The sequence below is a fragment of the Pinus tabuliformis genome, chromosome 5_1, assembly GCF_031772625.1.
Source record: "Pinus tabuliformis cultivar Carrire ecotype Pingquan chromosome 5_1, CPIR1, whole genome shotgun sequence".
Classification (NCBI taxonomy): Eukaryota; Viridiplantae; Streptophyta; class Pinopsida; order Pinales; family Pinaceae; genus Pinus; species Pinus tabuliformis.
In genome coordinates, this window is record NC_142305.1 from 907,585,035 (window position 1) to 907,597,744 (window position 12,710).

Here is a 12,710-nt window from a genome sequence, read left to right on the forward strand (position 1 = left end):
TGTGCACAAAGATGCCAATGTTTCAATATGTGGTAACTCCTCCAATTCTTTACAGAATCTAATATCTATATATTTACAACAACTTGACAATGTTAAACACATGAATGCATTTGGGAATGTTGCAAGGAGATGCACATTCACCCATATATGTTTTAAAGGATAATGATTTATCAATTCATGGTGAAGCATTGGAAGTTTCAGAGGATATGGCCATGGAGGAGAAACGCCTAGAATAAGAACGAGTTGAGCGAGAAAAGAAGGAAATGGAAAAGCAACTGAGAAATGGGATTTCATAGATGGATCATGTGTTATTTAACAAATTGGATGAGCTTCTTATCTAGACTCAACTTCATTCAAAGTTGTTGCTTGAGAAGATGGACGACATCACTTTTATTCCAAGTGAGAATGGCAATGCAAAATCAAGTGCGGTGAAGAAAATTGGTAGGGGTCGAAAGCGTAAGATGGTGACTAATAATGCATAATGCAGATTCTTATCAAACAAAAAAAGTCAAAAAATGTTATCGATGCTATGGCTAAGAATTGCATAGGAGGAACCCCAGTTCAAGTGTCTGATAATTTAATAGAGGAGGAGAGGAACTGGAAAGAACAGATGGAAATTATTCCTCTATTGATCAGGGGAAGGTTAAAGTCCTGTCAAATTAAGGATGTAAAGTGGTTGCTTTCTCTGTGGAAAAATGGGCTCAATGGAATTTTGGCAGATCAAATGGGTATAGGAAAGATGGTGCAGACTATTGGTCTCCTTTCTCATCTCAAGGGGATGGTCATGCATGGGCCCTTTTTAATAGTTTCTCCTCTTTCAACTCTCTCGAATTGGGTGAATGAAATCAATAGGTTTGTTCCAAGCATGAATGCTATATTCTATCACGACTCCAAAATTGAGCAACAACAGCTGAGGAAAATCCAGATGCCTCGCACAGTGGGTCCAACATTCCCTGTTATTTTCACTTCATATGAGGTTGTTTTGAATGATAGAAATGCTTTGGCTCGTTGTGATTGGAAATATATAGTTGTTAACGAAGGACACTGATTAAAAAACTCCAACTGCAAATTGTTGAGGGAATTGAAAACCTTACCTGCTGACAATAAGTTGCTTTTGAGTGGAACGCCCATACAAAATAATTTGGCCGAACTTTGGTCCTTGTTGAATTTCATTTTGCCTCAAATATTCCCATCACGTGAAGAGCTTGAATCTTGGTTTGATCTAGCAAGGAAACAAAGCAATGTGATGAGGTAGGAAGAAATTGAAGAGAAAAGAAGAGTTCAAGTAATTTCAAAGCTTCATTTGATCCTTAGACCATTTCTTCTCAGAAGGCTGAAAGAAGAGGTTGACCAGTCCTTTCCCAAGAATAAAGAGTTAGTTTTGTATGTAGATATGGCAGAAAGTCAGAAGCAGATCCAAGATCATTTGGTCAACAAAACACTTGAGGTGTATTTGGATAATAAATCAGAAAATGGCACAGGCCTAAAGGGAAAGCTGAAAAATTTGATGATTCAACTACAAAAGAATTGCAACCACCCTGGTCTTTTGGAGTCACAGTTTGATCAGTCATTTGAATATCCACCGGGGGAGCAGTTGGTTAAGCAATGTTGTAAATTTGGTTTTCTAGACAGACTATTAACACATTTGAAAGCTTAGAAACACAAGATGCTGATATTTTCTCAACGAAATAAAGTTCTTGACTTGCTGGAATACTATCTATTTAAGTAAGAGAGCATATGAGGTTTGTCGCATTAATGGAATCAATCTTACTACTTCAGACACTTTTATTATCTATGATAGTGATTGGAATCCTCAAATGGGTATGAAAGCTATGGATCGTGTTGTAGCGGCTACAACCACTCTCCAAAATTTTTCTTTAGTCTGTTTTGGAGCCTCCCTACCAACCTTACACAACACATTGTCTTGATTTGTTAAGTACTCAAGCTTCAAGTGTTTTCCCCTCACAGGCTGCTCACCCGAACTTGGTCTAGCTGAAGGATAAGGAGCCTCCCCTTGCAAATTGTGCATTTCTAGAGGGCAACCAACCTTCCCTCTAGGAATTTCACAATCCTCTCTGACAGCTTGCTGGGCTCCAGGATTGTGCAATCCTTCCAGCCAACCCTCCCTGCAGGATTTGTGCAAATTTTCCCAGGAATAGGTTGTTCGGCCTAGGATTTGCACAAATCTGGGTAGCAGTCAGCTACTCTGCCCAAAAATTGTGCAAATCTCCTTGACATCTAGCCCAGCTCTCAGCCAAAAATGCGCATTTTTCTCCAACAGTCTCTTGCATCTGCAACTGAGTTGACCGGTTCCCTCCGGGACTAAACAAAACAGACTTGCATGCATGGGCTTCTTCTCCTAAGGAAGCATGCAAAGGCATCCCTTGTTTCAGGGATCTATGTTTAGCAGTTGGAGGTTACATGCAAGGAGCAATTCTGAAACCTCCCACCAAGTGTTGCTTCCCCTAGATTCGTGGCATGCACGTCACAACCTCGATGTTATCAAAAATTATGAACCGGACGCTGCAGAGTTCATTCCTCACATCAACCTTGTAGCTCTAACATCCCACATCACATCTAGGAGCAGTGGGCACATTCAGCTCAGTTTTTTTGGCGTAAGCCAGCTTCCCATGCCTTGTGCTACATTTCTGTCGCTTTTTGTGTTTTCACTTGTAGGAGTATTTTTTGCTTGATTTCTTTGAATGCTTGTTGTTATTTACATATATACTAGACTGTCCTAGATCTGTTTCAGTTTTCGTTGCAATCTCATTGCTGTCACATGCATGACACTGTTTTGCACGGACTTTTTCCCAACCGGCGAACTTCCTCACCCACATGCATGTTGATCTATTTGGTGAATCTTTCATTCATGTTTTGCATGCATTGTCAATCACTTCTACTATCACTTAATGTCGCCATGCATTCACTGACTTACTTGCTTTCAGTCGCCCATCAGCGAGTCGGGCCAACCTTGGTCGAGGCTCTGCCTTCACCAAGGCTGCATTGTACAATTTGGGAAAGGAAGGCTCACCTTCCTCTCTAGATTTGTGCATTCCTGCCTGACACTAGCCTCCAGGACTGTTTTGTGCATTTTTGGAGGACAGTGGCTGCTTGGCCCAAGAAATTGTGCAGATCTGTCCCTAGGCCAGCAGTCCTTCCCAGCTGGAATTGTGCATTTCGCAATCCCAACAATCAGCAGCTAGACTGGATTATGCATTGCGTAGTTCCAACAGTCAGCCAGTCTCTCAACAACCCAGATTGTACCTTGAGAAGTCTTGGTAGTCAGTCTCCCGGCTTCCTAGCCGAAATTGCGCAATCTTCATGATCATTCACCCGGGTATGTTGCAAGTCAGTTCTCATGTTCATTTTGGTTTCTGACTAATAGATTTCTTGTTATGAGTGTTTCCATGTCTTCAGGTATCACAGGTCTTCATCTACCTCTCAGCATTACAGGTACAATGGTTTCGAGGAGAGAAGAGATGAAGACACCATTCAGGGCATGCTTGGGGATGCAGTCGATCAAGTGTCTATGAGCTTGCCTACTCACAAAGACATCAAGTTGTTCATAGAGAAGGACATCAAGCAACAACATCATAGCAAGCAGCATCATGAACAGTAGTTGAAGATAGCAGACCAAATGCAACGAATGCAAGAGGAGGGTTGTTGACAACACAGAGGCGGAACAAGGTTGCAAGCTCAAGCAGGTCCATTGATGATGAAAGAAACTTTGGAGACTCCAGCTATGGAGTGATGGTGCGACATGAATATCATGCGAAGGCAAAAGATGTAACAAAGAAGGAGTTGAATGTGCTGAAGCAGCAACTCAGGAAGAACATGAAGCTATGCAAACAAACGAATGAGTTGTAGCAAGATCAGGAACAGCAGTGGGCGTAATGTGCGTTCACGGATGAAACTGCGCTCGAACAAGTTAAAGATCCATCCCAACAGCTAATGCGGAGCATACATGGTGAGAAGTGTGGTTGATATCATGCAAGGGATTCAGCAGCATGCATGTCATTGTGCGTACGCATGCAATCCAACCCATTCAACACACTCACCAAGGTGAAGACAAGAAGCAAGTCCAACTGGAGTCGAACGGGTACTTCGGCAAGTTGATGTGCATGACCACCAGCACACACTTGATGATCAACACGAACACTATGCATCAGTGTGCTGCCGGTTTAGCCGCAACCAAGAAGACCATGCGCATGTTAGCAGACAATTTGGATGAAGGGGCCGAACCAATGCAGCAGTTGCAACGAAATCAAGAGTTCTCTTCAGCAAGATGTCACCATGAGGTGCATGCACACCATCACGGACGACCAAGATTGGCATCAGCGTACCAGCTTCACCATCATAAGCATGTCAAAGATTTGGTCTCACCACAGCGGACCAAGTGTCAGTGATGTCTTGCAAGGCTTGCTCAAGCCATGTTGTCTCACATGAGTACATGTGCATTGTAATGTTGAGTCATGTCAAGTGTAAGTCAAGTGTCAACAGTTGGATGTAACAGTCATAGAGTAGGCGAAGAGTCATGAGGGTAGTTGAACTGTCACAAAGGGGAATGTCAAGGGTCACCCCACCCTTTGCTATAAATAGTCCCTCATAACTCATTGTATAGGCTTTTGGTCAGCCAAGCTTCTACTAAGACTATCTTGAAGAAGGCTTGGACAATATTGTAATGCGCCTTGGCTTCTCCACTACACAGAGCTAGTACATCTCTTTGGAGTAGCAGGTAGATGTGGTTGTAATGTTCTACTGTTGGGGCTATCAGGTTTACATGGATGTATTGTATGGTTGTGACTTACACTTCTTTATATAATATGAGCCAACACATTTTCATGCATATGTTGTTATTGTAGTTGGACTGCTTCGGTTGCTTTAATGATATATGTTGTTTAACTTACGTGCTTATGTATGAACTGATTCAGATGCAATTATATGAATCTTGTTGTTAATGTGTTGCATATGTTGTTAATGTTGTCACCATCTGTGTCGACTGCTCTACTGGACATCAGACAGACCTTTCACTTGAACCTTGCCATAACAACCATTGCACTCGTCTCAGACTGATCTGTGAATTTTGTACGTGTTATCTTACCTTGTATGATGTGACTGTCTCATCCGAGTGGGCTGCTCCACTGGAAGTTGTGCATGTCCTTTATGTTGTGTGTTCCTAACCAAGTTGGGATTGATCCCTTTCAACCTGGAACTCACCTTCACCTCCTTCTCCCTTCGCAGTGTTGGAAACTCTCATACACCTTCCTCGACTCACTGCATCAATCACACCCTTGCTGCTAACAGAGTTATTCTACTTTCCTCTGTGCGACGTCGTGGTCAAGGCATTGCCTTACGACCCACTGTTAGGACTCCTACACCAAACAGTTTGAGGTCTAATTGGGACATTTTACTGGGGAGATCCCTTTGACACCATCAACATTTCTGGTGCTAGAAGGAGGGCCTAATGACAAGTTGTGTCCTCTCATCCAGTTTTGAACCTTCGCATATCTTTCATGGAGTCTTGCACTCTTCTTCCCCCGAGGTGTTTTTTGAATCGTGAATATGTCTCCATCTCGGGGAAGCTTTTCGATCTCTTGTCCACTCACACGTATGATGGTGAAGGCAAAGTGGCCTGGCTTGAGCCCTTATATAACTTTCTTTTCATGATTTATGAGGAAGATGAGTTTTCTAACAAACAGGTCAGTTTGCTGCTTTCATACACACTTCGTGAACCTCCATTTCATTGGGTGCTCAACCTACCGGCTAACACCGTGCACTCATTTGAGCACTTCTGTGATCTCATTGAAGATGCATCCTATCATTTTGATATAGACTATCTTGACCGAAAAATTTTACAGCAATGGATGGCTCCGCATGAATCTATTGTTGATTTTTGGCAGCGCTTCCGTGACTTGCGGTTTAAAGCTCCAAAGAGCCAGATGAAATTTGCTTATCTTTGGGACCGGTTCGAGTATTGCCTTAAGAAATCTACCCATCCCAAGAGGAAGCTTGATATCAAGCCTTTCTCAACATTCTTCATTAATGAAACTACGCAATCTCATGTGGGAGCAGGAACTGTCTCAATTGACAGTCTGCCTCCCTCTCATTCAGCAGCTCCACCACTACAGAGTGATGTTGAGGGTCATGCTCATGCACATGTTCATCCTTCACACTCTCCCAACATCACTCCAACCGATTTTCGCGCAGATTTGGTTGTGAGTCCTTTGAGTTCTCATATGCATTATTTTCTTCGACCTCTGTCTTTGCACTCAGGTGTTCCTTTGGATGATGTTGTCTTCTGTTCGTCCATTCTAGACTCTTCACTTGTTATGAACGAGGAACAACCCACTGACAGAGTTGGTGTTGCACAACCAACATGTGTTGTCATTCACGAACAGTATGAGTGGGAGCTTGAACACCAACACTCGGTGAAGGATGACTCCCTTCTTTCCGAGTCCCCCCCATTCTTTCCTAACCTCTTTGGTGAACCTACCATCCATGATTTTTCGTGTGTATATTCATGCATGGATGCACCCATTGTTGATCACTCGCAAGACTCACCGGATGTTAGTCCATCATTTGACAATGGAGATGATAAATACCTCATTGAAAAACCACTTGATCCTTCATCTGTCTTTTCCGAAAACATAGAGGATGAGTTTGTTTTCTTTTCATCTACCACTCTATGTGATTCATCCAACCATGAGGATGTCGGCCAACATCCTGAATTTTCTGATCTTGGTTTCCGTCATCTCTTCACCTCATAAGTCGATCATGATGTTTATTCACTCATTTTTTAATCCGTCTAAGATATTGGTCTACGAATATCTATCTATCAACGAAGTCGAAACCCCATAGACCGTCGACGCACTTCAGCTCGAGCTAATGGTTATGTCAGGCCCTCATTGTCTTAAGGTTAGTTTCGCTTCCGATCAGGAAATTGTTCAAACACTCAAGGCTCCTCATCACTCATCTATATGCACCCAAGATCAATGCAACACTCAGATTTTACTTCCTCCACTCGAACTACACGATCCCATTGCTCATGCATTGGAGGAGTCTTACATTGCAAGCACTTGTGCGCGATGCAACTTATCTTTGTTTCTTTCGTTTTCTTGCATGTCACAGTCAAGAGTGTGCTTATGCTTTAAAGTTGCATGTAGTGTCACATAGCACCATGATAAGTCCACGGACTTCTTGTCATGCACATGCACTCACTTATGTCACGTGGACACTTTGAATCACGAAGTGTGGTCGTCTTCATTGTTATATCTTTCTTTCTTGCTGGTTCGCACAACTGGGTTGCTCGCGGACCAAGCCTTCACCAAGATGGGTCTACTAATGCGTTGGTGGCTGCATTGGAAGTATCACTTCACATGATCAGGCCCATGTACCGTTAGTGTAGGAGTAGGAGTAGGAGTAGCGTTTGCTTTCAGTTGTTTGCTTGCATGCTTGTTTGCTTACGTGCTTTGTTTTCTTGTTTATTTACTTGCTTCACTTTCTTTTTTTCTTCTGCTCTTTCTTTGCTTTGTTGACTGTTAGTTTGTTCACTTGTTTCGTTCATAGGTTAGTTTTGCATGAAACCATGTATGACTCTTGAAGAAAGCTAGGTAAATTACAAGAGGGCTTGAACAACTATCACTACTTGGTTATCTGTCATCTTGCCTCTGTATGATGAGCTTGTTACTTTTGGTCCATGATACGTCGAAGGAAAATATGCATTGTTTGAAGTGAACCTTGGTGTAAACACAATGCTTGCGCGCTAACTAGTGTCACCTTCTCTAGTCGATTGTTTTTGGGTTAACCCTTGTCAGCTCAATCAAGTAGAGTAAGGTAAGGGAGAAAGCCTTAACAGGCACCTTAGAGATACAAGAAACTACTTCTCTGCTAGAACAACCTCTTCTGCTCTCAATAAGTTGGGATCCCTATTTCGCCTCTGAAATAAATAAGTGCTATGCATAGTGAAAAATGAAAAAATGAAAAGTCAAAAAATTCAAAATGAAAAATAAATAAGGCGAAAGAAGAGAAAGGCTTCCTACACAAGGAGGTGATGCAAGTAACTCTGCCGGCATACTGACTAGGCTCGCTGGCAGCTGAGCCATGCTTGTGTTCCTATGTGACTCCACTCGGGTAATGTCCAGGCCTGCTGGCAGTGGAGCAACACCAGAGATGAAACTAAGACTCTGACAACTATACTGCTTGTGCATCTATATACCCCTCAACCCCAATCGAAACAACTACATTTCCTTGGCTTGGAATGTGTGTCAATCGACCAAGAGTTTGGAAGATGCTACATCTTACAATCAAACTAGTGTGAAACCAAGATGAGATGAGAGCTGAACAATACTTCCGGAGGTGTTAGACTTGCTTTTCATGAACAAGGTCCATTCAGAGAGCTGGAGTTCTACTAGTGTGTCGCCAAGTGTTGTAACGACTACAACCACCCTCCAAAATTTTTCCTTAGCCTGTTTTAGAGCCTCTCTACCAAACTTACATAACACTTTGTCTTTCTTTGTCAAGTACTCAAGCTTCAAGTGTTTTCCTCACACAAAAGTAGCCTGTCGATCACAGTTGATCCATTCCCCTCACAAGCTGCTCACCCGGACTTGGTCCAGTTGCAAGATGAGCTTATTCCCCTTGAAAATTTCTCATTTCTGGAGAGAAACCAGCCTTCCCTCTAGGAATTTTGCAATCCTCTTTGACAGCCTGTAGGGCTCCAGGATTGCGCAATCCTACCAGCCAACCCTCCCAGCAAGATTTGCGCAAAGTTTCCCAGCAGCAGGCTGTTCAGCCCAGGATTTGCGCAAATTTGGGCAGCATTCAACTGCTATACCCAGAAATTGCACAAATCTCTTGGGCATCTAGCCCAACTCCAAGCCAGAAATGGCATTTTTCTCCAGTAGTCTCTTGCACGTGCAGTTGAGTTGACCAGTTCCCTCGAGGACTGAGCAAAACAGACTTGCATGCATGGGTTGCTTCTCCCAAGGCAGCATGCAAAGGCATCCCTTGTTTCAGGGATCTATTTTTAGCAGTTGGAGGTTACATGCAAGGAGCAATTCCAAAACCTCCCACCAAGTGTTTCTTCCCCTAGATTCGTGGCATGCACGTCACAACCTTGATGTTATCAAAACTCATCAACTGGATGCTACAGAGCTCATTCCTCACATCAACCTTGCAGCTCTAACATCCCACATCACATCTAGGAGCAGTCGGCACATTCAGCTCAACTATTTTGGGGTAAGCCCACTTCCCATGCCTTGTGCTACATTTCTGTTGCTTTTTTTGTTTTCACTTGTAGGAGTATTGTTTGCTTCATTTCTTTGAACACTTGCTGTCATTTACATATATACTAGCTTTTCCTAGCTCTATTTCAGTTTTCATTGCTATCTCACTACTGTCGCATGCATGAAACTGTTTTGCATAGACATTCGCCCAACCGGCAAACTGCCTCACCCACATGCATGTTGATCTGTTTGTTGAATATTTCATTCATGTTTTGCATGCACTATCAATCACTTCTGCTATCACTTAGTGTCGCCATGCATTCACTGACTTACTTGCTTTCAGTTGCCCATCAGTAAGTCGGGCCAACCTTAGCTTAGGCTCTGCCTTCACCAAGGCTGCATTGCTCAATCTGGGAAAGGAAGGCTCACCTTCCTCTCCATATTTGCGCATTCATGCCCGACACTAGCCTCCAAGACTGTTTTGTGCATTTCTAGAGGATAGTGGCTACTTGGCCCAAGAAATTGCACAGATCTGTCCATAGGCCAATAGTCCTTCCTAGCTGGAATTGCGCATTGCGCAATCCCAGTAGTCAGCAACCAGACTAGACTATGTATTCCGTAGTTCCAGTAGTCATCCAGTCTCCCAACAGCCCAGACTGTGCCTTGAGCAGTCTTGGTAATCGATCTCCTGACCTCCCAGCCGAAATTGCACAACCTTCATGATCATTCACCCAGGTATGTTGCAAATCAGTTCTCATGTTCATTTTGGTTTCCAATTGACATATTGCTTTCTATGAGTGTTTCCATGTCTCCAGGTATTGCATGTGTTCATCTACCTCTCATTAGTACAGGTACAATGGTTTCTAGGAGAGCAGAGATGAGGACACCGTTCAGAGCATGTTTGGGGATGCAGTCGATCAAGTTTCGATGAGCTTGCTTACTCACGAATACATCAAGTTGTTTGTAGACAAGGACATCAAGCGAAAACATCACAATGAGCAACATCATGAACAACAATTGAAGACAACATACCAAATGCAACGAATGGAAGAGGAGGGTTATTGACAACACGGAGGTGGAACAAGGTTGCAAGCTCAAGCAGGTCCATTAATGATGAAAGAAACTTTGGAGACTCCGACTATGGAGTGACAATGCGACATGAAGATCACGCGAAGGCAGAAGATGTAGCAAAGAAGGAGTTGCATGTGCTGAAGCAGCAACTCAGGAAGAACAAGAAGCTGCGCAGGTAGATGAATGAGCTGCAGTAGGATCAGGAACAGTAGTGGGCACAACGTGGGCTCACGGATGAAACTGCGCCCAAAAAATTTAAAGATCCATCCTAGTAGCTAACGCAGAGCATACATGGTGAGAAGTGTGGTTGATCACATGCAAGGGATTCAATAGCATGCATGTCAATGTATGCACACATGCAATCCAACCCATTCAACACACTCACCAAGGCGAAGACAAGAAGCAAGTCCAACTGGAGCCGAATGGGTACTTCAGAAAGTTGATGTGCGTAACCACTAGCGCACACTTGAAGATCAACACAGACACTATACATCAGTGTGTTTTCTGTTCAGCCACACCCAAGAATGCCATGTGCATGTTAGCAGACGAGTTGGATGAAGGGTTCGAACCAATGCACCGGTTGCAATGAAAGCAAGAGTTTGCTTTAGCAAGATGTCACCATGAGGTGCATGCACACCATCACAGATGACCGAGCTTGGAATCAACTCACCAGCTTCACCATCACAAGCATGTCAAAGAGTTGGTCTCACCACAACAGACCGAGTGTCAATGATGTCTTGCAAGGCTTTCTCAAGCCATGTTGTCTCACATGAGTACATGTGCATTGTAATGTTGAGTCATGTCAAGTGTAAGTCAAGTGTTAACAGTTGGATGTAACAGTCATAGAGTAGGTGAAGAGTCATGAGGGTAGTTGAACTGTCACAAAGGGGAATGTCAAGGGTCACCCCACCCTTTGCTATAAATAGTCCCTCATAACTCATTATATAGGCTTTTGGTCATCCAAGCTTCTACTAAGACTATCTTGAAGAAGGCTTGGACAGTATTGTAATGCACCTTGGCTTCTCCACTGCACGAAGCTAGTACATCTCTTTACAGGAGCAAGCAGATGTGGTTGTAAAATTCCACTGTTGGGGCTAACAAGTTTACATGGATGTATTGTATGGTTGTGACTTACACTTCTTTATTAATAAGAACTAGCACATTTTCATGCATATGTTGTTATTGTAGTTGGACTGCTCTGGTTGCTTTAATGATATATGTTGTTTAACTTACGTACTTGTGTATGAACTGATTCACATGCAATTATATGAATCTTGTTGTTAATGTGTTGCATATGTTGTTAATGTTGTCACCATCCATGTCGATTGCTCTGTCGTACATCAGATAGACCTTTCACTTGAACCTTTCCATAACAACCATCACACTCATCTCATACTAATCCGTGGATGTTGTACATGTTATCTTACCTTGTATGATGTGATTTTCGCATCCGAGTGGACTGCTCCGCCAGAAGTTGTGCATATCCTTTTTGTTGGGTGTTCCTGGCCGAGTTGGGGCTGGTCCCCTTCAACCTAGAAGTCACCTTCACCTCCTTCTTCCTTCGAAGTGTTGGAACCTCTCCTACACCTTCATTGACTCATTGCATTAGTCACAACCTTGTTGCTGATAAAGTTATTCTACTTGCCTATGCCCGACATCGCGGTCAAGGCATTACCTTACGACCCACTGCTGGGACTCCTACACCAAATGGTATGAGGTCTAATTCGGACTTTTTACTGGGGAGATCCCTTTGACATGTTGGCGGCTCCAACACCATCAACAGATCAATGCCACAGGATTGGACAAACACGACTTGTAAATGTTTACAGGCTTATATCAGCCCACTCTGTAGAGGGTCGCATGCTTAAAGTATTGTTTGACAAGTTAAAGTTGGAGCACTTGGTGATTGAGAAAGGACAATTTCATCAGGAATGGAATACGAACATGCTAGAGGAATTAGATCTACCTTCTTTGATCCAACAAGAAAAAGATGAAGAAGAGGAACTCATTGAGTGTAAAATTAGTGAATCAAATCTTGTCAGGCCGATGGACGATTCCGATATGCTAAACGATTACTTATTAATGTTCTTAATGCTAATGAACGGGACGTTCCATGCCTGTGAAACACCCGATGGGCTTAGCATGGCTCATCTCTAGATGCAGTGTTGTCGTATCGCAGTACTTTGGCTCCTCAAGATATCAAACAACAATTTCCCTAGCGATATCCCAACGAACATTTTGTAATGGAAGAGTAATGACGGTGATATTTCAGTGAACATTTCGAAATGGAAGAGAAATGACAGTGTGCTTGTGTTTTAGGGACGAACCACGTGGTCAAATACCATTGGATTGAACGATGAAATTAAAGCTCGCCGATTCTCTACAGCGAATAGTGTTTGGACATGAAAGTCCATA

The 12,710-nt window shown here is 43.1% G+C and overlaps 1 pseudogene; it reads left to right on the top strand.

The window, feature by feature from the left end:
* The first annotated feature begins 296 nt into the window (after positions 1 to 296).
* LOC149167757 (chromatin remodeling protein DDM1 pseudogene) lies at positions 297 to 12,452 on the top strand (annotated as a pseudogene).
* Positions 12,453 to 12,710: the final 258 nt, after the last annotated feature.